The sequence below is a fragment of the Bos grunniens genome, chromosome 21 (genome assembly GCF_055505025.1).
Source record: "Bos grunniens cultivar Pamir isolate PY7600 chromosome 21, Bosgru_T2T1.0, whole genome shotgun sequence".
NCBI lineage: Eukaryota > Metazoa > Chordata > Mammalia > Artiodactyla > Bovidae > Bos > Bos grunniens.
In genome coordinates this window covers 44,516,342-44,541,972 of record NC_141185.1, presented here as the reverse complement: position 1 = coordinate 44,541,972, position 25,631 = coordinate 44,516,342, and the positions used below count along the sequence as shown (strand labels likewise).

Here is a 25,631-nt window from a genome sequence, read left to right as displayed (position 1 = left end):
TTCACAAAGCCTGAGGGGCTATAAATAAAAAACACCTGCCCTCAAGAAATGTCCTAAACGAGGTCAATATTCAAAATAGGGAAGGCATTCAAGAAGACAATTTGAGAAAGTTTAACTCACAGTGTTTAAAAAAAATCACATGAAAAGATGCCAGCATCGCTAAATATGAGAGAAACGCAAATCAAAACTTCAGTGAGGTACCACCTCACACCACTCACAATGGCCATAGGCTGAAACTCTATAAACAATAAAATCCTGGAGAGGATATAGAGCAAAGGGAACCCTCGCACACTAATGCTGGGAATGGAAATTGGGAGCACCCACTGTGGAGGACACAGGCAGGTTCCTTAGCATGAAAATGAGATTGAAATTAGATGATTCCCTAACACCATACACAAAAATAAACTGCAAATAGATTAAAGGGCTAAATAAAAGGACAGATACAACGGAACTCCTAAGGAAAAAAGCAGAACACATTGTGACAGGAAGTGCAGCAAAGTTCTGTTTTGATTCACCACTTAGAATCAGGACAAATAAAAATAAACAAATGGGACCTAATAGACCTTAGAAGCATTTGCACAGCAAAGCAAATCATCAGTGAAAGAAAAAGACAACCTAGAATGGAAGCAATTCTAGCAAATGAAGGTACTCACAGGGAATTTCTCTCCACACATACAAACAACTCATAAAGCTCAATATCAAAAAATAAAGAATCCAGTGAAAAATTGCCAAAGATCTAAATGTGCATTTCTCCACAGATGGCCATAAAGTACAAGAAAAGATGGTCAGAATCATTAGTTCTTAGAGAAGGGCAACTCAATGGTCCAATGAGGTAACACTTCACAACGATTAGAGTGACCATCTCAAAAAACCTACAACAATAAATTCTGCAGAAGGTGTGGGGAGAAGAAAGCCCTCTGACAGTGTGGGTGGGAATGTAAATGGGTACATCCACGAGGGAGGACATTATGGAGGCTCTCTAAAAAACTAAAAATAGAAGTACCAAGTGACCCAGAAATCCCATACCTAGGCATAGATCCAGAAAAAAATATTTTTTAAAGATACCTGCACCCCAGTGATCATGGCAACACTGGGTACAATAGTAAAGAGAGGGAAACAACTTAAATGTACAAGGACAGATGGATGGATACAGAAGATGGGGTACATATGCACAATACAATACTACTCAGAATAAAGAAGGATGAAATAATGCCGTTTCCAGTTACAGGGAAGAAATCTGAATTGATATACTAAGTGATCAGGGAAAGACAGCTATCATAGGACATCATTTCTAAAAATGGATACAAATGAACTTTTTACAAGAGAGAATCAGCCTCAGAGACTTAAAAAACAAACTTACCCTACCAAAAAATAAAGGGGCAGGGAGCAACCAGCTGGTTCAGATTAATAGATACACAGTAAAACAGGTGCTGATATGCTCTCAAAAGTCAAAAGTCAAAAAGGGCTGTAAATGACAGCTGCCCTCAAGAAGTGTCCTAAGATGAATCATCAGAAAAGAATTCCAAACAGGGCCAAGTTTCAGCAAGCCAGATTCAAGAGTTAAATTGTACCCACAAGGTGTAAAATGATAACAGCACATGGAAAGATACTCCACATCAAGGATTATTAAATCAATGCAAATCAAAATTACAATGAAGTATCACCTCACATTGGTCACAATGGCCATCCTTGAAAATATCTACAAAAAATCAATACTGCACAGGATGTACAGAAAAAGGAATCCTCCTACAATATTGGTGGGAATATAAGTGGTGAAGCCACTGTGGAAAATGGCACGGAGGTTCTGTGAAACACTAAACAGAGAAGTATCATATGATCCTGCGATCCCCGCTCCCAGGCTTAGATCTGGAGAAATTCATCGTTCAAATTACATGTGCTCAATTTTCACTGTAGCACTGTTTAGAGTAGCCAAGACATAGAACACACAAAAATGCCCACTGACAGAAAAATGAAGACTACGTGATGCATTTATACAGTGAGATGCTGCTTACCCATAAAGCAGAAAAAATAATTATATTGGCAGCCGCATGGGTGGACTGAGAAATTTTCATACTAAGGGAGGTAAGTCAGAGAGAAAAAGACAAATATTGTAAGACACTGCAGACAGTTGGAATCTATAAATTCATACCAGGGAACACTTTTACAAAACAGAAATGGACTCGCGGATTGAGAAAACCAAATTATGATTATCAAAAGAAAGTTAATTACTCAGCTATTAAAATGAACGCATTTGAATCAGTTCTAATGAGGTGGATGAAACTGGAGCCTATTATAGAGAGTGAAGTAAGTCTGAAAGAAAAACACCAAATACAGTATATTAACGCATATATATGGAATTTAGAAAGACGGTAACGATTACCCTATATGCAAGACAGCAAAAGAGACATAAAGAACAGACTTTTGGACTCTGTGGGAGAAGGCGAGGGTGGGATGATTTGAGAGAATAGCACTGAAACATGTATATTACCATATGTGAAATAGATGACCAGTCCAAGTTTGATGCATGAAGCAGGGCACTCAAAGCTGGTGCACTGGGACAACCCTAAGGGATGGGATGGGGAGGGAGGTGGGAGGGGGGTTCAGGATGGGGGACACATGTACACCCATGGCTGATTCATGTCAATGTATGGCAAAAACTGCCACAATATTGTAAAGTAATTAGCCTCCAATTAAAATAATTTTTTAAAAAGAAAGTTAAAAGGAAGGAATAAATTAAGAGTTTCAGATGAAAATATACACACTAATAGCTATCAAACTGATAATCAAATAGAATCTACTGAATAGAACAGTGAACTCTACTGAGCAAACTGTAATAACCTATATTAGGAACAAAAAGGAATAGGAATAGATGTATGTCTATGTAAAATCAAATCAAATTCCTGTACACCTAAAACCAATGAAACAATGGAAATAAACTCTACCCCACTATAAAATAAAAGTTAAATTACCTGAGCTTAGTGAAGGGGAAACGAGACAGTGGTGACCCTATGACTTAGACATGTGATATGCTATGATATTAATATGACACCTCCAAAGGTTTTCATTCTGCAGAACAGAGCAGCAACCCACTCAAAGGTGCCTAAACTCGTGTGAATGCAACAAGGTAAAGAGAAGAAAAAGGACCACAGGTTAATCACGGCAACACCCTCAATTCATTGGTTGGGAATCTCTGAAGAGACAAGACACTGCAGGTAAAGTACAAATATGGGGTCTCTGGGTATAGATTCCTGACCCATGTGGATGGGGCGAGACCCACACAGTGCCCAGACCTCCAAACTGGAGTCACACATCCCCTCAGTCAGGACACCATGGCTGTGGTTGGTGGTCCCCCAATGTGTGAACAAGCCAGGACCCTGGGGCCTCCTGGGATCCTAGAAAGAAGTGTAGGGTCCATCTCCTCCCCTGACAATTGTTCCTGAGAAGTCAGGCCCCTCTTGTTTTCACTTTGGTATCATATGACTTTTCACTCGTTTGAAAGCTCATGCTAGAGGTGAATTGGTTGGTTCTGGCAGGCTCTGTCTTTCTTGTCCCGCTGAGATGTTGAGAAAACAGGAGAGCTGGGCTGGAAGACGAGGGGCAGCTCTGTTCTCTTTGGAGGAGAGAGTTGACTGGAAGGAGGTCGCAGCAGCAACCTCACCTGCTGCCTGTTGACTTTTTGCCCGACCCCTGTGCCCTGGAACCAATTCACCAGGTGAACCTGCCTCCCTACTCAACCTGAATGTGCTGGAAAATTGGAATGATTACCAGGTGGCCCACCTGAGGGGTCTCCAGGAGCCCAGGGAGGTGAACCTGGCAGGGAACAGACTGGGAGCATGACCGCAGCACTGACCCCCGGTAGGGCCAGGGAAGCCCACTCAGAGGAGAGAATGGTTCCCAGAGAAGCCCACCCAGCCCCAGAGCCCAGACATCTGAGCACTGACGCTCAGACACAGGCATGAAGTTTCCCAGACAGAGGCCAGGCCAGGCCTGCACCCGGGTCTCTATGTCCCAGTGCAGAGAGTACAGTCAGGCCTAAATGTTCTCACTGCAGAAAGTACATGGTCTCGTCTAAACATCATCAGTGTAGACAGGACTTGGAGAGGTCTAAACCTACCATGTAGACAGAACTTGGTCAGGTTCAAACTAGTCTAGGGCTGGTCTCCCAGGAGGCACAGGTCACACACATGCAGGGTCTCTCACCGTTGGACGGGGGCTCACCCTCATGTGGGAACTAGGATGTACATTTCTTGAAGAAGAAAGCATCACTGGGCTCCACACTTCACCCACATCAGGAAACTGAATTTAGCAATTTCTGTGGCCACGTGATGGTCAGGACCCAGGGGAGATCCAGGAATTTCTTACAGTGCCTCCCCGTGTCCTGTAAAGACAGACAGGAAGTGGCCTGATTCCAGTATCCCGGGTTTTCAGCAGGAAGCAGCCACACTGGAAATCTGGAAAAGTACATTCTTTATCAGAATAAAAATATACTGGTTTAATTCCAAGCATACTAGTTATTTGCAAACCTAAAATATTCTTAAAAGTTTGGAAACATGATTTTGCAGTTTCCATTGTTCCTTTGGTTCAGATTTTCTAGGTAGAAGCAAGCCATAATTTCAAATTACTTTCTTCTAATTCTGTTATTTGTTATCATATGAATAAAAGGTCACACTCAAAAATAAAATCAAACTCCTGCAAACAATTAGTGCCTCAAAGAGCATATGAGCTACAGGGACTTAGTCTTCTAACAGTTTCCTCTTTCTCCATGAAGAAAACAGAAAACTTAGGCCCCCTGATTTTTTGCTTCTTTGTTCAAACTGAGCTAGAATGAAATTGACATTCATATCAACAAGTAATATGTCATAGAAGGAAACAGGACCTGGAGAAAAGGGAATGCTCCTACGCTGCTGCAGGGAAACCACATCCAAAAAATAAGGCTAAAATTCAAATTGGATTTAATTATGACACTATGGGGTTACATGGAGTATGAACCAAGAGTCTAAATACAGCAGACAATATGTGAAAACAAATTCAACATCTCAGATGTGAGAGTAAGGTTTCTTGTCAGATCTGCAGCTGGTATGCACAAATACTTCTGGAATACTGCATGTACCTTTTCAAATTATGGCTTTGTCTGGACGTATGGCTAGAAGTGGGATTGCTAGATCACATGGTAACTATTTTTAGTTTTTTTGAGGAACCGCCATACTGTTCTCTACAGTGACTGCACCAATTTATACTCCCACCAACTGTGTAGGAGGGTTCCCTTTTCTCCACACCCTCTGCAACACTTGTTACTTGGAGAGTTTTAAATGATGGCCATTCTGACCAGTTTGAGGTGGTACCTCATCGAAGTTTTGATTTGCATTTCTTAAATAATTAACAATGAGGAGCATTCAGGATGAATCTTTTTAGATGTGTAAAATAAATTAGGTTTGAAATCTCAACTTGACAATCTTTTCACAGATAACAATTTATGAAATATTTAGTTATTTCCTTTCTTCTAACTATAGGGACATGCATTATCATGTTACTCAAGGCGATGGGCTCAGTTTTGGATTTTTGAGCAGTTTTAAAGATGTGCACTGCTCCCTTCAAAGGGAAGGCTTCTGGTGGGACCAATAAAAGCTGTTCCTTGAGCCAATACAGTCACTGCCAAGGGGGCACATGGTGAGACCACACCATGTCTACTGACCCTTCCCACATCTCAGGCCTCGGTCTGACCATTCCATTTGAGGTTTAACAGTTGCCCTGGTGTTACAGCTTAACCTCTTTCTGTATGACTAGGTGAGTTGTTAATGACTTTTTAGGATTCTACTAGGGCTTCCCAGGTGGTGCTAGTGGTAAAGAACTGTCTGCCACTGCAGGAGACATAAAGACACTGGTTTGACCCCTGGGTTAGGAAGATCCCTTGGAGGAGGGCATGGCAACCCACTCCGGTATTCTTGCCTAGAGAATCCCATGGACAGAGGAGTCTGGTGGTCTACGGTCCACAGGGTCACAGATAGTGGGACCCGACTGAAGGACTTAGCACACAGATGCTCACCCCCAGGAAAGGCCCTGCGGTGAATACTGCAGAGATAAATTGCAAACACAACCAACGTTCAAGAAGCCAATGGAGAAAGGTAAATTTTCCTCACACCTGTAAGAAAAAAACCCCAAACTGTCACAGGATAATATGCTCATCATCCCTAATTATTACAGGAGAAATGCCAATCAAAATGACAACAAGAAATCAAATCCAACCTGTCAGAATGGCCATCCTCACAAGTCTGCAGCAGTACATGTGGGAGACAGCTGGGTAGTAATGGAACCTACTTGACACAGTCAGTGGGAATGGAGATTGCCAACAACCCTAGAAAATACAGCCTCCACATGCTAGAAAAAGATCTTCAGAAAAACTAAGCCTAGAATCTGACATACCCTCACGTGGGCTTATATCCGAAAAACCACCATTCAAAAAAACACGTGCACCCCAACATTCACTGCAGCCCTACTTACAATAGCAAAACACAAACCCAGGAAAATGTCCACTGACCGATTAAAGCTTAAAGATGCAGTACATGTATAAAATGGACTATGAAGAACTGCCGCTGAAATTATGAAACTATGCCCCTGGTCACCACAGGGATGGACCTTGAAGAACCTTAACACTAACCAAGTCAACCAGTCAAGGAAAGACAATAGTACACTATCTCCCTTCTATGCAAAATGAAAAAAGAGATGCAATGGAACTAATTTACAACATAAAAAGAGACTGAGAATTCAAACACAAAGTGTCCCCCCCACAAAAAAAAAAAAAAGTGAACGGCTAGGGATGAAATAGAAAATCTGGACTAACATATAAATAGGAATATGAATCTGTAATAGATAATCCACAAGGAATATCTCCTACCTACCTTCCTTCATTCCTTCCACATTTACAAAGAATCTGTATCTCTAATGTATACACAGAAATCTGTATCTGTAATAGAAAATCCACAAGGATTACCTCCTTCCTTTCTCATATACACATATAAATCAGTATCTTCAGTAGATAATCCACAAGGAATATCTCCTTCCTTGCTCCTCCCACCCACATAAACACAAAATCTGCATCTCTAACATATACACAGAAATCTGTATCTGTAATAGACAATTTGCAAGGATTATCTCCTTCCTTCAATCCATCCACATTTGCACAGAAATGTGTATATCTAACAGATACTCCAAAAAACACCTGATGTTCAGCACAGGGAACTTTGCTCGAAATTCTACAATAACCTCTGCTGCTGCTGCTAAGTCACATCATGCGTGTCTGACTCTGTGCGACCCCATAGACGGCAGCCCACCAGGCTCCCCTGTCCCTGGGATTCTCCAGGCAAGAACACTGGAGGGGGTTGCCATTTCCTTCTCCAATGCATGAAAGTGAAAAGTGAAAGTCAAGTTGCTCAGTCGTGTCCGACTTTTAGCGACCCCATGGACTGCAGCCTACCAGGCTCCTCCCCCCATGGGATTTTCCAGGCAAGAGTACTGGAGTGGGGTGCCATTGCCTTCGACAATAACCTCTAGGGCAAAACAATCCAAAAAAGAACAGATATGCTGTTTATAAACATAATGCATAACAGAATCAGGCGATTGTATACTGATGACAAGCAAAAAAACAGCAAATCAACTATATTCCCATATAGCATTAGCAGCCGAACAACTGGGCAGGGTGTCCTTAATTGAGTACTGTCTGGTTTGCTCTGGCTGGAACCAGAGTCCCTGGTTCAACCAAAGGATGGTCACCTGACCATCTGGCCTCAAACTCTGGAAAAGTAACCTAGACCAAGTCTAATTTGTGCTGGGGACCCCAATTCAAGCCTCCTTCTTGAGAGCACAGCCTCCTAGGCACCTCACCAGGTGCTCTGGCCCAGGTATGGATGGGTCTGGAGGGGAGGTGTGCAGCTTTAAGGGGAAGAAGTAGTGAGACACAAGCCGTTGGGGGTTTGCTCAGACGCTACTGCTGCTGCTGCTGCTGCTAAGTCGCTTCAGTTGTGTCCGACTCTGTGCGACCCCATAGATGGCAGCCCACCAAGCTCCGCAAGAATACTGGAGTGGGCTGCCATTTCCTTCTCCAATGCATGAAGGTGAAAAGTGAAAGTGAAGTCGCTCAGTCGTACCGGACTCTTAGAGACCCCCTGGACTGCCGCCTACCAGGGTCCTCCGTCCATGGGACTCTCCAGGCGAGAGTACTGGAGTGGGTTGCCATTGTCTTCTCCATTCCACTGTAATTCACACACAGGAAACTGACTTTCCCTAAGGATCAGACTGCCCAAGGAAGCAGAACTGGGCATGAAAAGTGCTGCCGCCTTGTGGACATTTTCTGTAACTACAACTTGATCTCTGGTGCGTATCAGCTCCAATTCACAAGGCCTATGGGGCTGTTAAGGACAGTAACCCTCTAGAATGGTCCTGGGGTGGGTTTTGCAGAAATAAATTCCAAACACAACTGACTTTCAAGAACCCAACTGTAACAGGTAAATTTTCCTCACACCCTTTAAGAAAGGAAAAAAAAAAATGGCCACAGGACAAGATGCTCTACATCCCTAAATATGATGTCAATCAAAATGACAAGAAATCACATCCCACCTGTCAGAATGGGCATCCTCACAAGATTACAACTATTACATGCAGGAGAGAGATGGGAGAAGAGGAACTCTTTAACATGGTCAGCGGAAAAGAACATTGAAAACAGCCACTAGAAAGGACAGCCTCCGTAGGCCTGAAAATAAAATTCCAAGAGAGTTCAGCCCATGATCAGACATACCCATACCTGGGCCAATATTCGAGAAAACTATCATTCAGAAAGTCACATGCACCCCCAATGTTCACTGCCACACTAGTTATAATAGTCAAGACACAGAACCAGCAAGATGTCTTCTGACAGATTAAAGGTTAAAGATGTGGTACATATATACAATGGACTATTATCAGCCATGAAAAATGGCTAGTGAAATTATTAAATTATGCAACTGTCACAAGAATGGGCCCTGGAGGATTATAGACTAAGTGAAGTCAGCCAGACAGAGAAAGAAAATAGCATATGATGTCCCTTGTAGGCAAAATTTAAAAAGAGAACACAGTAAGTGACCCTGCAGTGGAAGTGAGAAATAGATTTAAGGGACTAGATCTGAAAGATAGAATGCCTGATGATGGATGGAGGTTCATGACATTGTACAGGAGACAGGGATCAAGACCATCCCCATGGAAAAGAAATGCAGAAGAGCAAAATGGCTGTCTGAGGAGGCCTTACAAATAGCTGTGAAAAGAAGAGAAGTGAAAAGCAAAGGAGAAAAGGAAAGATATAAGGATCTGAATGCAGAGTTCCAAAGAATAGCAAGGAGATATAAGAAAGCCTTCCTCAGCGATCACTGCTAAGAAATAGAGGAAAACAACAGAACGGGAAAGACTAGAGATCTCTTCAAGAAAATTAGAGATACCAAGGGAACATTTCATGCAAAGATGGGCTCGATAAAGGACAGAAATGGTATGGACTTAACAGAAGCAGAAGATATTAAGAAGAGGTGGCAAGAATACACAGAACTATACCAAAAAGATCTTCACGACCCAGATAATCATGATGGTGTGATCACTCATCTAGAGCCAGACATCCTGGAATGTGAAGTCAAGTGGGCCTTAGGAAGCATCACTACGAACAAAGCTAGTGGAGGTGATGGAATTCCAGTGGAGCTATTCCAAATCCTGAAAGATGATGCTGTGAAAGTGCTGCACTCAATATGCCAGCAAATTTGGAAAACTCAGCACACCACAGGCCTGGAAAAGGCCAGTTTTCATTTCAATCCCAAAGAAAGTCAATGCCAAAGAATGCTCGAACTACTGCACAATTGCACTCATCTCACATGCTAGTAAAGTCATGCTCAAAGTTCTCCAAGCCAGGCTACAGCAATACGTGAACCGTGAACTTCCTGATGTTCAAGCTGGTTTTAGAAAAGGCAGAGGAACCAGAGATCAAATTGCCAACATCCGCTGGATCATGGAAAAGGCAAGAGAGTTCCAGAAAAACATCTGTTTCTGCTTTATTGACTATGCCAAAGCCTTTGACTGTGTGGATCACAATGAACTGTGGAAAATTCTGAAAGAAATGGGAATACCAGACCACCTGACCTGCCTCTTGAGAAACCTATATGCAGGTCAGGAAGCAAGAGTTAGAACTGGACATGGAACAACAGACTGGTTCCAATTAGGAAAAGGAGTATGTCAAGGCTGTATATTGTCACCCTGCTTATTTAACTTCTATGCAGAGTACATCATGAGAAACGCTGGGCTGGAAGAAGCACAAGCTGGAATCAAGATTGCCAGGAGAAATATCAATAACCTCAGATATGCAGATGATACCACCCTTATGGCAGAAAGTGAAGAGGAACTAAAAAGCCTCTTGATGAAAGTGAAAGAGGAGAGTGAAAAGGTTGGCCTAAAGCTCAACCTTCCGAAAACTAAGATCATGGCATCTGGTCCCATCACTTCATGGGAAATAGATGTGGAAACAGTGGAAACAGTGTCAGACTTTATTTTTTGGGGCTCCAAAATCACTGCAGATGGTGACTGCAGCCATGAAATTAAAAGACGCTTACTCCTTGGAAGGAAAGTTATGACCAACCTAGATAGCATATTCAAAAGCAGAGACATTACTTTGCCAACAAAGGTCCGTCTAGTCAAGGCTATGGTTTTTCCAGTAGTCATGTATGGATGTGAGAGTTGGATGGTGAAGAAAGCTGAGCGCTGAAGAATTGATGCTTTTGAACTGTGGTGTTGGAGAAGACTCTTGAGAGTCCCTTGGACTGCAAGGAGATCCAACCAGTTCATCCTAAAGGAGATCAGTCTTGGGTGCTCATTGGAAGGACTGATGCTAAAGCTGAAACTCCAATACTTTGGCCACGTCATGCGAAGAGTTGACTCATTGGAAAAGACTCTGATGCTGGGAGGGATTGGGGGCAGGAGGAGAAGGGGACAACAGAGGATGAGATGGCTGGATGGCATCACCGACTCGATGGACATGAGTTGGAGTAAGCTCCGAGAGTTGGTGATGGACAGGGAGGCCGGGCGTGGTGAGATTCATGGAGTTGCAGAGTTGGACACGACTGAGCCACCGAACTGAATTGAAGTGACCCTGAGAATTCAAACACAATCAGAAGGTTCCAAGAAAAAGTGAAAGAAAAAGTATGAATTAGAAGGTCAGGGCTAACATATACACAGAAATCTGTATCTGTAATAGATAATTTAGAAGGATTCTCTCTTTCTTTCCTTCCAAACAAACACAGAAATTTGTATCTCTAACATATACAGAGAAATTTCTATCTGTAATAGATAATCCAAAATCATTATCTCCTTCCTTTGACATATGCACAGTGATCTTTATCTCTAACATACCCACAGAAATCAGTATCTATATTAGGGAATCCACAAAATTATCTCCTGCCTTCCTTCCTTCCATCCTTCCTTCCATGCACATATACACAGAAATACTTATCTCTAACCTATACATAGGAATCTATAGCTGTAATAGATAATCCATAAGTATAATCACAAGGATAATCTCCTTCCTTCATCCCTTGCACATGAACAGAAAAAGGTTTAACTTTAATAAATGTTCCACAGGCACCTGGTGTTCAACACAGAGAACCTTACTCGAACTTGTTCAATAACCCTTATAGCAAAAGAATTTTTTAAAAGTACAAATATGCTGTGTGTGTGTATATATATATATAAAACTGAATCAGTCCATTGCACATTTAGGACAAGCACAACACTGCAAATCGAGTGTACTTCAACCTAGCATCAGTATGAGATTAAAGGAAAGAACAGTAATGCCTAGTTTATCCCCTCTGACCACCATGACTTGGGTTGCTATCCTAGCACTGGAAGCGGAGTAGACTAGAGTCCTAGGGCTAGACTGGGGTGGGATCAAGACAACCCTGCAAGGTACTCCTCATAGAGACTCCTCTTAAGCCTGTACTGGTTTCCTCTAGCTGGGACCAGAATCCCTAGTGCACCCCAACAATGGTGGCCTGACCCTCTGGTCTTGAGGACCAAGGTAACCTCACCGGGTACCAGGTCTCCTGGTGCTGGGGTCCCCAGCTGAAGCCTCCTTCCTGAAAGCCTCCTAGGCACCTCAGCAGGGAGCCGTTCACCAGGTACTGATGAGTCTGGAGGGGAGGGGTGAAACTTTAGGGGGAAGAAGTAGTGAGACTCAGGCCCTTGGGTGTTGGCTCAGGCACATTCCACTCTAATTCACCATCCAGGAAGCCTAGTTTCCCTAAGAATCTGGTTGCAGATGGAACCAGAGTTGGCATGAAGAAGTACTGCCACCCTGTGGATATTTCGTATGATTACAACTTGACCACAGGTGCTTACTAGCATCTCCAATTCACAAGGCCTGTGGGGAAGATCCCCTGGAAGGCATGGAAACACACTCCAGTATTCTTGTCTGGAGAATCCCATGGTCAGAGGAGCCTCACAGGGGTTGCACAAAGTGGGACACGACTAAAGCGACTTAGCGTGCACACACATATGTGGGGCTGTAATGACAACTGCCTTCAGAAAAGGTCCTACAGCGGGTATTGCAGACATAAATTCCAAACACAGCCAACTTTCAAGAAGCCAGTTGTAACAGGTAAATTTTCCTCACATCCTTTAAGGAAAGAAAAAAATACCAAACAGTCACAGGACAAGATGCTCAGAATCCCTAATTATTACAGGAAGAATACCAATCAAGATGACAAGTAATCAAATTCTATCCGAGAGAATGGTTATCCTGACTGTAAGCAAACAGTAAATGGAGAGAACTAGGAAATGATGGAATCCCCCTATACATGCTCCATGGGAATGGACATTGGCAACAGCCCCCAGAAAGGACAGCCTCCACAGGGAACAACGACAATTTCAAGACAGCTAAGCCTAGGACCTTAATACCCACACCTGAGCCTATAATTCAAAAAACCATCATTCAAATGACACATGCACCCCAACATTCACTGCAGTGTTACTTCCAGCAGTCAAAAGAAACAGACCAAAGAAACATTCCATTGAAAGATTAAAACCGAAAGATATGTGGTATATATACCTTAGGCTTTTGCTCAGACATGAAAAAGCACCATGAAATTATGCCATTGGCCCAGACAAAGATGGATGTTAAAGGGTTATATATTGAGTGTAGACAGCAACATAGAAAAAATATAGCTAATGATGTCCCTTCTTCGCAAAAAAAAAAAAAAAAAAAAGACATACAGGGGAAGTAATTTACCACGCAACAAGAGACACTAAGATTAAAACACAAAGCTTTCCAAAAAAGGAAAGGACCAGGTATGAATTAGGAGGTCGGTACTAATATATACACAGAAATCAGTATCTATAATACACAATCCACAAGAATTATCTCCTTCCTTCCTTCCACACACGCACTGAAATCTCTAAGATACCCACAGGAATCTTTACTAGGTAATTCACAGGGATTATCTCCTACTTTCCTCCTTCCTTTTCTTTCGTCTTTCCTTCCATGTACATATACAAAGAAATATTTGTCTCTAACATATACATAGAAATCTGTAGCTGTAATAGATAATCCAAAAGGACTATCTCCTTCCTTCATATCTTGCGCATACACAATAAATCTGTATCTCTAACAGATACTCCACAAGGATCAGATGTTTAGCACTGAGAAATTTACTCCACATTGTTCAATAACCTCTATGGCAAAAAAAAAATTTTTTAAGTACAAATATGCTGTAAGTATATGTCATAACTGAATCAGTGCTTTGTACACTGAGGATGAACACAAAACTGCAAATCAACTATATTTCAACCTACCATTGACTTGAGACTAAAGGAAAGAAAAGTAATGCCTAGTTTATTCCCTCCAACCTGCCTGATTTGGGATGCTATCTGATCCCTGGAACCTGAGTAGGCTTGAGTCCCTGAGCTGGACTAGGGTGGGGCCGACACAGCCGCACAGGGTGCCCTGCATTGAGACTCCTCTTAAACCTGCACTGTCTGTTTTTTCTGTTTGAGACCAGAATCCCAAGTGCACTCCAACGATAGTGGCCTGAACCTCTGGCCTCGAGGACCAGGGTAAAGTCACGAAGTATCCAGGGCCCTGGCGCTGGGACCCCAGCTGAGGGCTCCTTCCTGAGAGTGCAGCCTCCTAGGCACCTCAGCAGGGAGCGGTGCCCCAGGTAGGCATGAGTCTGGAAAGGAGGGGTAAAGCTTTAGGCAGAAGAAGTAGTGATATTTAAACCCTTGGGTGTTTCCTCAGGCACATCCCTCTCTAACGCACAGCCCAGGAAGCCAACTATTCCTAAAACTCTGGTTGGTATGAAAAAGTGCTGCCGCCTTGTGGTCATTTTCTGTAACTGCAACTTGACAGTAACAGGTGCTTACTGGCATCTCCACTCCTATTCACAAGGCCTAGGGGGCTGTGACTGACAACTGTCCTCAGGAAAGGTCCTGTTACTGCTGCTGCTGCTAAGTCACTTCAGTCGTGTCCGACTCTGTGCGACCCCATGGACGGCAGCCCACCAGGCTCCCCCATCCCTGGGATTCTCCAGGCAACAACACTGGAGTAGGTTGCCATTTCCTTCTCCAATGCATCAAAGTGAAAAGTGAAAGTGAAGTCGCTCAGTCGTGTCCGACCCTCAGTGACCCCATGGACTGCAGCCTATCAGGCTCCTCCATCCATGGGATTTTCCAGGCAGGAGTACTGGAGTGGGGTGCCACTGCCTTCTCCGCCTGTTACTGGTATTGCATAAATAAATTCCAAACACAACCAACTTTCAAGAAGCCAACTGCAACAGGTAGATTTTCCTCACACCCTTTAAGGGGAAAACAACACACACACACAACCACAGGGCGAGATGCTCAGCATCCCTAATTATTACAGGAGAAATGCCAACCAAAATGACAACAGGAAATCAAATCCCACCTGACAGAATGTCCATCCTGTCTGCAAACAGTAAATGGGGGAGAGAGCCGGGAGATCATGGAACGCTCCCTACACGCTCCATGAGAGTGGACATGGGCAACAGCCACTAGAAAGGGCAGCCTCACAGGCAAACAGAAAATTTCAAGAGAGCTAAGCCTAAGATTTTAATACCTACACCTGGGCGTATCCTATGGAAAAAACATCATTCAAAATGACACATGTACTCCAGCGTTCATTGCAGTGGTACCTCCAGTACTCAAGATACAGACCCAAGAAGAAGTCCATTAACAGGTTAAATCGTAAAGAAATGCAGTAATAATATACAATGGGCTACTACTCAGACATGAAAAACCATCACTGAAATTATGAAATTATTCCAATTTTTCCCACAAGGATGGACTTCCGAGGATCATACACTAAATGAAGTCAGCAACAGTGAAGAAAATAGCAGATGATGTTCCTTCTAGGTAAAATGAAAGAGATATAGGCAAAGCAATTTACAACACAAAAAGGGATTATGAGATTCAAACACAAATATATATATATATGATTTGGATAATACACAAGGATTATCTCCTGCCTTCCTTCCTTCTTCCTTTCTTCCATGCCTTATACACAGAAATATTTTTCTCCAATATGCACAGAAATCTGTAACTGTAATAGATATTCCACAACAATAGGACCCAGCAATCCCACGCCTGGGCATGCTTCTGGAGTATTCCAAAATTTAAAAGACAAGGGCACCCTTGCAATCTCGGCCCCACAAGGTACAATAGCCAAGTCCGGGAAGCAGCTAACTGTAGAAGATACAGATGATGGACACAATGCAGTATTTCTCAAACATAAAGAAGTAGGAAATAATGCCAAATTCAGCCATAGAAAAGAAAGTAGAGATGATCATTCCAAGTGAAGTAAAGGAGACAAGTAGAGGCAATATAGTATGATATCACTTCCAGGTGTAATTTAAAGATGGATACAAATGAACTTCTTTCCCAAAGAGACACAATCTCTCAGACTTTGGAAAGAAATTTCTAGTAACCAAGGAAGAATGATGTGGGTCAGGGAGAAATGAGTTGCTTCAGACCAACATGCACACTGCTATCTATAAAATAAGTCACCACGACCCACTGTGTAACACAAGGAAACTTATGCAACTCTCTGTAATAACCTATATGGAAAAATAACCCACCAAAAACCCATATATACATGTAGAAGTGAATCAATTTGCATTAGACTGAAAAGGGGGGAAAAAACCCACAAGAATGTAATTCACCAATACACTTCAATTCAAATTATAGAATAAAAACATTTTAAAAATGCTGACTCTACTCCCCTCAGGCCATAGTGACATGGGATGGTGTCACATTCCTGGAGCCTGATTGCTTGGGGTACTTATGCTGGAGTGTCCTGAGACTGAGGGAGCCTGGAGTAGGTAGCAGGTAGAGTGCCTCTTGCCCCCTGCAGAGACCCCAACCTCCAGATACAGTCCGGATAAATTAAGAGTTTGGAATTAACATATATATCTTGATATAGACGATCCATCAGTTCAGTTCAGTTCAGTCGTGTCTGATTCTTTGCGACCCCATGAATTGCAGCACACCAGGCCTCCCTGTCCATCACCATCTCCCGGAGTTCACTCAGACTCAGGTCCATCAAGTCAGTGATGCCATCCAGCCATCTCATCCTCTGTCGTCCCCTTCTCCTCCTGCCCCCAATCCCTCCCAGCATCAGAGTATTTCCCAATGAGTCAACTCTTCGCATGAGGTGGCCAAAGTCCTGGAGTTTCAGCTTTAGCATCATTCCTTCCAAAGAAATCCCAGGGCTGATCTCCTTCAGAATGGACTGGTTGGATTTCCTTGCAGTCCACGGGACTCTCAAGAGTCTTCTCCAACACCACAGTTCAAAAGCATCAATTCTTCAGTGCTCAGTTTTCTTCACTGTCCAACTTTCACATCCACACATGACCACTGGAAAAACCATAGCCTTGACTAGACGGACCTTTTTTGGCAAAGTAATGTCTCTGCTTTTGAATATGCTGTCTAGGTTGGTCATAACTTTCCTTCCAAGGAGTAAGTGTCTTTTAATTTCATGGCTGCAGTCACCATCTGCAGTGATTTTGGAGCCCAGAAAAATAAAGTCTGACACTGTTTCCACTGTTTCCCCATCTATTTCCCATGAAGTGATGGGACCAGATGCCATGATCTTCATTTTCTGAATGTTGAGCTTTAAGCCAACCTTTTCACTCTCCTCTTTCACTTTCATCAAGAGGCTTTTTAGTTTCTCTTCATTTTCTGCCATAAGGGTGGTGTCATCTGCATACATGAGGTTATTGATATTTCTCCCGGCAATCTTGATTCCAGCTTGTGCTTCTTCCAGCCCAGCATTTCTCATGATGCACTCTGCATAGAAGTTAAATAAGCAGGGTGACAATATACAGCCTTGACATACTCCTTTTCCTATTTGGAACCAGTCTGTTGTTCCATGTCCAGTTCTAACTGTTGCTTCCTGACCTGATATGGGTTTCTCAAGAGGCAGGTCAGGTGGTCTGGTATTCCCATTTCTTTCAGAATTTTCCACAGTTTATTGTAACATTAGAGAAATGCAAATCAAAATTTGGAAACAATAAGGTATTTGCTCACACAGTTCACAGTCACCATTGTCCAAAAGTCAACAAACAATAAATGCTAGAGAAAGTGTGGGAAAAAGGGAACCCTCCTACACTTTTCAGGAAAAGGTAAATTAGTAAGGACCACTATGGAGAATGATGTGCAGTTTTTTAAAGAAATGATAATGAGAATACAATTACAATACTCCCTGACAGAATACACAGAAATAAACTCCAAATAGATTAAAGACCTAAATAAAAGGTTGGATACAATGAAATTCTTGAGGAAAAGAGCAGAACACACTTTGACATAAAATGCAACAAGTCCTTTTTTGACCCACCTCTTAGAATCATAAAAATTAAAACAAAAATAAATAAATGGGACCTAATTACCCTTGAAAGTGTTGTAACAGAAGAGGAAACCATAAACACAACAAAAAGACAAACCTCATAATGGAACTAATGTTTGCAAACAAAGACACCTGCAAGGAATTTATCTCCAAAGCACACAAACAGTTTATGCACCTCAATATCAAAGAAACAACCCAATCACACAGGGGAACAAGGTTTAAGTGGACATTTCTTCAAAGAAGACATGGACATGGCGATGAAGCACATGAAAAGATGCTCAGCATCTGTAAGTATTAGAAAACTGTGAATCAGTAGTACAATGTGGTACAATGTGACCTCACAAGGTCAGAATGGTCAGCATCAAAAAATCAATAAATGCTGGAGAGGATATGAAGGAAAAAGAACGCTTCTCCCTGTTGCTGGGAACGAAAGTCAGTTAATCCACAAAGGAGAACAGGACAAAGGTTCATTATAAACTAAACAGAGAAGCACCATAGGACCAGCAATCCCATTCCTGGGCATAGATTCAGAGAAAACCATTATTTTAAGAGACAGGTGCACGAAATGTTCAAGGAAGCACCATGTACAACAGCCAAGACATGGAAGCAAGCTAAGTGGATAAGGACAGATGAATGGATAAACAAGATGGGGTACCCGCACACAGCGTGTTATTACTCAGCCATAAAAGGTGACATCATGCCATGTCCAGCAATAAGGAAGAAGCAGAGACGATCATACTACGTGACGGGAGACAAAGACAGACAAGTATCATGTGATATCACTTAGTGCTGAATTCTAACAATGGATACAAATGAACTTCTTTACCAAACAGAAACCCTCACGGCATAGCAAAGCACCTTATAGTTACCAAAAAGGAAATGTGATGGGCATCGAGAAATGAGCAGGTGGAGACGAACATACACACATTACTCTTTCCAAAAAGAAAATCAGTAAGGGCCTCTACTCAACACTGCATAATAAACTATATGGGAAGAGAACCCAAAAAGGATAGGTACACATCTATGCATAAGTGAATCATGTTGCTGTCCACCTAACAAAAAACAAACAGACCCTACAACACTGTAAGTCACCAACACCAATACAAAATACTAATTATAAAGAGAATTTTGACTCTATTCCCCTCAGGCCTTGGTGACCTGGGCAGCTTGTTTCCCAAGGATGGACTGTCATGGGGCTGACGGAGCTGGGGAAGGTGTGCCAGCCAATGAGCCCTGCCCCACGGACCTGGTGAGCCTGCTCCCCTCCACATGTTCGCACAACCTCCAGATCCAGACAAGTCCTCCTGCAGTGAAACTACTCCTACTGCACCCAAAGGATGTGGAGCTTCTGGGCAGGAAGAGCTTTGAAAAGCCCCATGGGCTCCATGTCTCCTGGTGATGGGGTTCCCACCTCCAGCCTCCTTCCTTTGGGTCGTCCCACCTATGGATGAAAGCACCCTCCCCAGACTGGTGTTGCAGGAATTGTGATTTGTCCAGGGTATGGGGTAGGGAAGGAAGAAGAATGGGACACAAGCCTTGGGTGTTTCTTCTGGCACTTTCCACTCTAACAGACATCTAGGGAACAGGACTTTCCCCAAGGCTCTGGTTCCCCCAGTAACCAGAGTTGGGCATAAAGACATGCTGCCACCTTGTGGCCATTTCCCATAACAACAACTTTGAAACCTTTGCTCATGGTCACTTAATATTCAAAATGTCTGGGGGAAATGAAAGTGAAGTCGCTCAGTCATGTCCGACTCTTTGCATACCCATGAACTGTAGCCTACCAGGCGCCTCCATCCATGGGATTTTCCAGGCAAGAATACTGAAGTGGGTTGCCATTTCCTTCTCCAGGAGATCTTCCCAACCCAGGGGTTGAACCCTGGTCTCCTGCATTGTAGGCGGATGCTTTATAGTCTGAGCCACCTGACTGCAAGTAAAAAGCACCATCCTCAAGAAATGTCCTAAATGAGGTCGTTAGAAAAATATTCAAAATGGGTCAGGCATTCAATAAGCCAATTTGAATAAGTAAGTTTAACTCACAGTGTTTTAAATGCATGAAAAAATGTCAATATCGCTAAGTATGAGAGAAATGCAAATAAAAACTTCAATGAGGTATCACCTTACACAGGTCAGAATGGCCGTAAGCAGAAACCCTGCAAACAACAAATGCTGGAGAGGGTATAGAGCAAAGGGAACCCTCCTACAGACTCTGGGAATGGAAATTGGGAGCAGCCACCACGGAGGACACCAGACAGATTCCTTAGCAATGAAAATGAGAATGAAATTAGACTACTCCCTAACACCATACACAAAAATAAACTGCAGATAGGCTAAAGGTCTAAATAAAAGGACAGATACTATGAAACGCTTAAGGAAAAAAGCAAAAAACACACTTCGACATAAAATGCAGCAAATTCTTTTTTAATCCACGTTTTATAATCAAGACAAATAAAACAAACAAATGGGATCTAATAAATGTTTTTAAAATGTTTTTAAGAAATCAGTGAAAGAAAAAGACCACCCTCAGAATGGAAAAAATCCTTACAAAGATACCCACAGGGAATTCATCTCCAACACGTAAAACAACTTGATGGTGCAATATCAAGAAATAAACAATCCAATAAAAAAATCAGCCAAAGATTTAAATTCACATTTCTCCAAAGAAGGCATAGAGATGGCCATAAAACACAAGAAAGGATACTCAGCCTCACTAGTTCTTAGAGAAAGGCAAATCAACTGTCCAATGAGATATCACGTCACATCGACCTGAATGACCATCTCAAAAAATCTACAATAAGATCTGTAGAAAGTGTGGAGAGAAGAAAACACTGCCACTGTGGATGGGAATGTAAATGGGCACGTCCACTCGGGAGATCATGATGGAGGTTCTTTAGAAAACTCCATAGAAGTACCAAGTGACCAGCACTCCTACACCTAGACGTAGATCTGGAGAAAACCAAAATGTTTAAAAGATAACTGCTGCCCAGTCATGACAGCACTAGGTACATTAACCAAGACAGGGAACCAACTTAAGTGCAGAAGGACAGATGAATGGGTACAGAAGACGGGGCACATATACACAATGCAATATTACTCAGAAATTAACAAGGATGAAAAATGCCATTTCCAGTTACAGGGAAGAAACTCGAAATGATCATACTAAGTGAAGTGAGACAGGAAAGACGGTTATCATAGGATATCATTTCTGGTGATATAAAAAATGGATATAAATGAATTTCATTACAAAAGAGAAATAGCCTCACAGACTTGGAAAAGAATCTCATGATTACCAAAAAAAAAAAAAGTTGACAGGGAGCAGGGAGCAATTAGCTGGTTCAGATTAACAGACACCCTGTAAAACAGGTGCTGAAGGTCTCTTAGACAAAAGTCCCACAGGACTTTAAAGGACATCTGACACAAGAAATGTCCTGCAGTAAATCATTGGAGAATTCCAAACAGGGCTAACTTTCAAGAAGCCAGTTTCAAGAAGTAAACTGTACTCACAAAGCATAAAATAATACAAGCATATGGAAAGATACTCCACATCCAAAATTATCTAATCACTGCCAATCAAAACTACAATGAGGTATCACCACACACTGGTCACAATAGCCATCATCGAAAGATCTACAAAAAATAAATACTGTGGAGGATGTACAGAAAAGGGAATTCTCCTACAATCTCGGTGGGAATGTAAATAGTGAAGCCACTATGGAAAACAGCATGAAGGCTCCCGGAAACACTAAACACAGAGGTATCATATGGCCCTGCAATCCCACTCCCAGGCTTAGATCTGGAGATATTCATCGTTCAAAATGACATGTGCTCCTTGATTTTCAGGGTAGCACTATTTACCAAGACATAGAATCCACCAATATGTCCACTGAAGAAAAATGAAGACTACGTGATACAACTATACAATCGAATACTACTCAGCCATAAAACAGAAAAAATGACATTTGCAGCAACATGGATGGCCTGAGAAATTTTCATACAAAGTGAGGTAAGTCAGAGACAAAAAGACAAGTATTGTAAGGTATCATATACAAGTGGAATCTATAAATTCATACCAGTGAACTAATGTACAAAACAGACTCAGACTGAGAAAACCAAATTATGATCATCAAAGTCAAAAGGGAGGGATAAATTAATTTGGATTAATATATACACACTGCTGCTGCTGCTGCTAAGTCGCTTCAGTCGTGTCCGACTCTGTGCGACCCCATAGACAGCAGCCCACCAGGTGCCCCCGTTCCTGGGATTCTCCAGGCAAGAACACTGGAGTGGGTTGCCATTTCCTTCTTCAATGCAGGAAAGTGAAAAGTGAAAGTGAAGTCGCTCAGTCGTGTCGGACTCTTAACGACCCCATGGACTGCAGCCTACCAGGCTCCTCCGCCCATGGGACTTTCCAGGCAAGAGTAACTGGAGTGGGTTGCCACACTAATATCTATCAAATTGATAATCAAATAGGACCTACTCAATAGAATCAGGAACTCTACTGAAAAAACTGTAATAACCTATATGAGGAAGAAATGGAAAATGAATAGATACACCTCTGTTGTCCTGCTGATCCTGCTCACAGTGCCAATTGCATCGCTGTATCTCACTGTGCATGCTATTCATTGAACCCATGACAGGCACGGCGCGAGCAGGGAAGCTGGAAGAAAATGCGAGGAGCTGTAGGAACTGCAGACACATTTATCCTCTCCTGGCTGACTCAGCAGCCATAGCAGCAGTCATAACATAACCTAATATAACCTCAAGGGTTTTCCAGGTGGAGCTTGTATATACTTACTGTACAAAAGTAGCCCATGGCCAAGCGAGTACCTTGCAATGCTCATGCACAGTGCTATTAAGTGATCTCAGCTGTTACATAATCATTATTTACAAAATGTGTAGCAAAAGCAAGACGCCATGGGGCAAGAGAGCCTGACATCACCATCTTGGCTAATCTGTTCTTTCCCTACATCTGTGTAAAATCAAATTAAGTTCCTGTACATCTAAAACCAACAAAACAAGGGAAATCAACTCTACTCCAATATAAAATAAAAGTTAAATTACAAAACAAATTACCTGAGCTTGGTGTAGGGGGAACCAAACAGTGGTGACCCCTATGAATTAGATATGGGATATGCTATAATATTAATATGACACCACCAAAGTTTACACTCAGCAGAGAGCGAAAACCCACTCAAAGTTGCCTGACCTCATATGAATGCGACAAGGTGAAGAGAAGAAAAAGGCCATGGGTTAATCAGGACAACACCCTCAATTCAGACACTGGAAATCTCCACGGGAACAAGACACACCGCAGGTAAAGAGCAAATATGTGGTCTCCAGGCACAGGATCCCGACCCATGTGGATGCGGTGAGACCCACACAATCCCCAGACCCTGTACCTGGGGACACACTTCCACAGTCTCCAAGGTGACACCACCTCCCCAGACCCTGCACTTGGGGTCCTACAACCCTTGGTTAGGACACCAGGTCTCTGCTGGTTGGGCCCCTGAGGTAGGAACGAGTGGGTTCCTATAATCTCCTGGGATGGTAGGAACCGGTGTAGGGTTGGTCTCCTCCCCCCACGCTGTCCCATAGAAGTCCTCATCTTTTCCCTTTGGTTCTGTGTGATATTAACTGTTTCTACAGCTGTCGTGACAATGCCGGACGTACTACCTTGTTCCTGGCAGGCTTGGTCCTTTCTTGTTTCACAGAAACAAGAGAGAAAACACACACGAGGTGCAGGGCTACAAGGCGAGGGGCAGGTCTGGTCTCCGCTGAGGAGAGAGCCGACTGGAAGGAGATGACAGCAGCAACCTCGCCTGCTGCCCATTGGCTTTTTGCTTGATCCACGTGCCCTACAATCAACTCACCAGGTGAACCTACCTCCCTTCCCCCCATGCTTGTGCTGGTAAATTGGAATAATTCCCAGGTAGCCACCTGAGGAACCTCCAGGAGCCCCAGGGAAGGTGAACCTCGCAGGGGTCAACAAGCAAACAGGCAACATGCCTGTATAAACTGAACACCATAAAGCATTAATTCCTAAACACAAGTGAAGCTCTCAGGTATTCCTCACTTTTTCTTAGATTTGAGTCTGTGGTCTCCCCATACACATGCAGATGGGGTGAGTCTCACACAGCCCCAGACCCCCAAACTGGGGTCACACATCCCCTTGGTCAGGACACCATGGCTGTGGTTGGTGGTCCCCCAATGTGTGAACAAGCCAGGACCCTGGGGCCTCTGGGACCCTAGAAAGAAGTGTCGGGACCATCTCCTCTCCCCTCAATTGTCCCTGAGAAGTCAGGCCCCTCCTGTTTTCACTTTGGTACCATATGAGTTTTCCCTTGTTTGAAAGCTCATGCTAGAGGTGAACACGCTACCTTGGTTCTGGCAGGCTCTGTCTTTCTTGTCCCACTGAGGTGCTGAGAAAACAGGAGAGCTGGGCTGAAAGACGAGGGGCAGCTCTGTTCTCTTTGGAGCAGAGAGTCGACTGGAAGGAGGTCACAGCTGCAACCTCACCTGCTGCCCATTGACTTTTTGCCCAATCCCTGTGCCCTGGAATCAATTCGCCAGGTGAACCTGCCTCCCTACTCAACCTGAATGTGCTGGAACATTGGAGTAATTACCAGGTAGCCACCTGAGAATAGAAGGCTTTGGAGCTAAAAGCCTCACAGGTGACTTCGTCTCCAGTGAGAATTTAACATTGACAAGATGAAGTACAGCACAGCTTTTTTTTGAATTGCTCAGTTAAAAAGAAAACCCTTGGTAATGTGGTCTTAAGACCTGTAAGACCGCATAATGATGCCACCAGAACAATATTGTTCCTGGCATAGCTACAATTAGTGACAAGAAAGGATAAAGTTAAAAAAAAAAAAAAATTTGCCAACCAGAGGCATCTTGGAAAAACTTAGTGACAAAATGGGCTTAGTGTCCTTAGCTTGATAAGGTTTAGTGTTAGACAGATTAATTGGCTTGACTGGACTAAGAAGTTCTTGGAAAGCAAAAATTACAAGAGTATAACTTCTTTATGTGATTTTTAAAATTCTCATCAAAATTAGTCTCTTGATGGAATCTTCTCTTTTAAAAATTTCCCCATTTTTATTTTGCTTATTTTTTCTTTTTGATTACTTTATTGTTTTTGTAGATAGTCACAACAATTTTTTAAGTTGAAGTGCAGTTTATTTACAATACTATATGAGTTTGGGGTATACAACATAGTGATTCACTATTTTTATGGATTATACTCCATTGAAAGGCATTACAAATAAAGACTATATTTCCTTGTGCTGTATAATATATCCTTATAGCTTACTGATTTTATACATAGTAGTTTCTATCTCCTAACCCCCTACACCTATCTTGCCCCTCCCACCGCCCTATCCCCACCGGTAACCACTAGTTCTCCATATCTTTGAGTCTGTTTGTTTCATAGATAAGGTCATTGGTGTCATACTTTAGATTTCACATGTAAGTGATATTATACAGTATTTCTCTTTGTCTTTCTGACTTACATCACTTATTATGAAATCTTTAGGATTATACTGCTAAAAATGCCATTATTTTAATCTTTTTTATAGCTGAGTAGTATTCAGTATATTCAAATATGAAAACCTAAGTATATATTTCATATATGAATATATACATATGTATTTGCAGAGAAATATATATGTATTTTTTCCTTTGCTATTGTTCTTTAACCGAAAGAATGAAAGTTTTACTATAA

The 25,631-nt window shown here is 42.5% G+C and overlaps 1 long non-coding RNA gene across 10 annotated transcripts in view; it reads right to left on the bottom strand.

The window, feature by feature from the left end:
- LOC147349548 (uncharacterized) overlaps positions 1-24,519 on the bottom strand; it is a 47,125-nt gene extending 22,606 nt beyond the window's left edge. The window contains exons 1-2 of one of the 10 annotated variants that reach the window (XR_015149941.1): positions 24,289-24,519; positions 4,115-4,451 (exon numbers count right to left, since the gene is read on the bottom strand). This is a non-coding gene — a long non-coding RNA (uncharacterized LOC147349548). Of the gene's footprint in view, positions 1-4,114; positions 4,452-23,584; positions 23,809-24,288 lie in introns of those variants that run through there. The other 9 variants (XR_015149939.1, XR_015149940.1, XR_015149945.1 and 6 more) reach the window with 9 other exon arrangements.
- Positions 24,520-25,631: the final 1,112 nt, after the last annotated feature.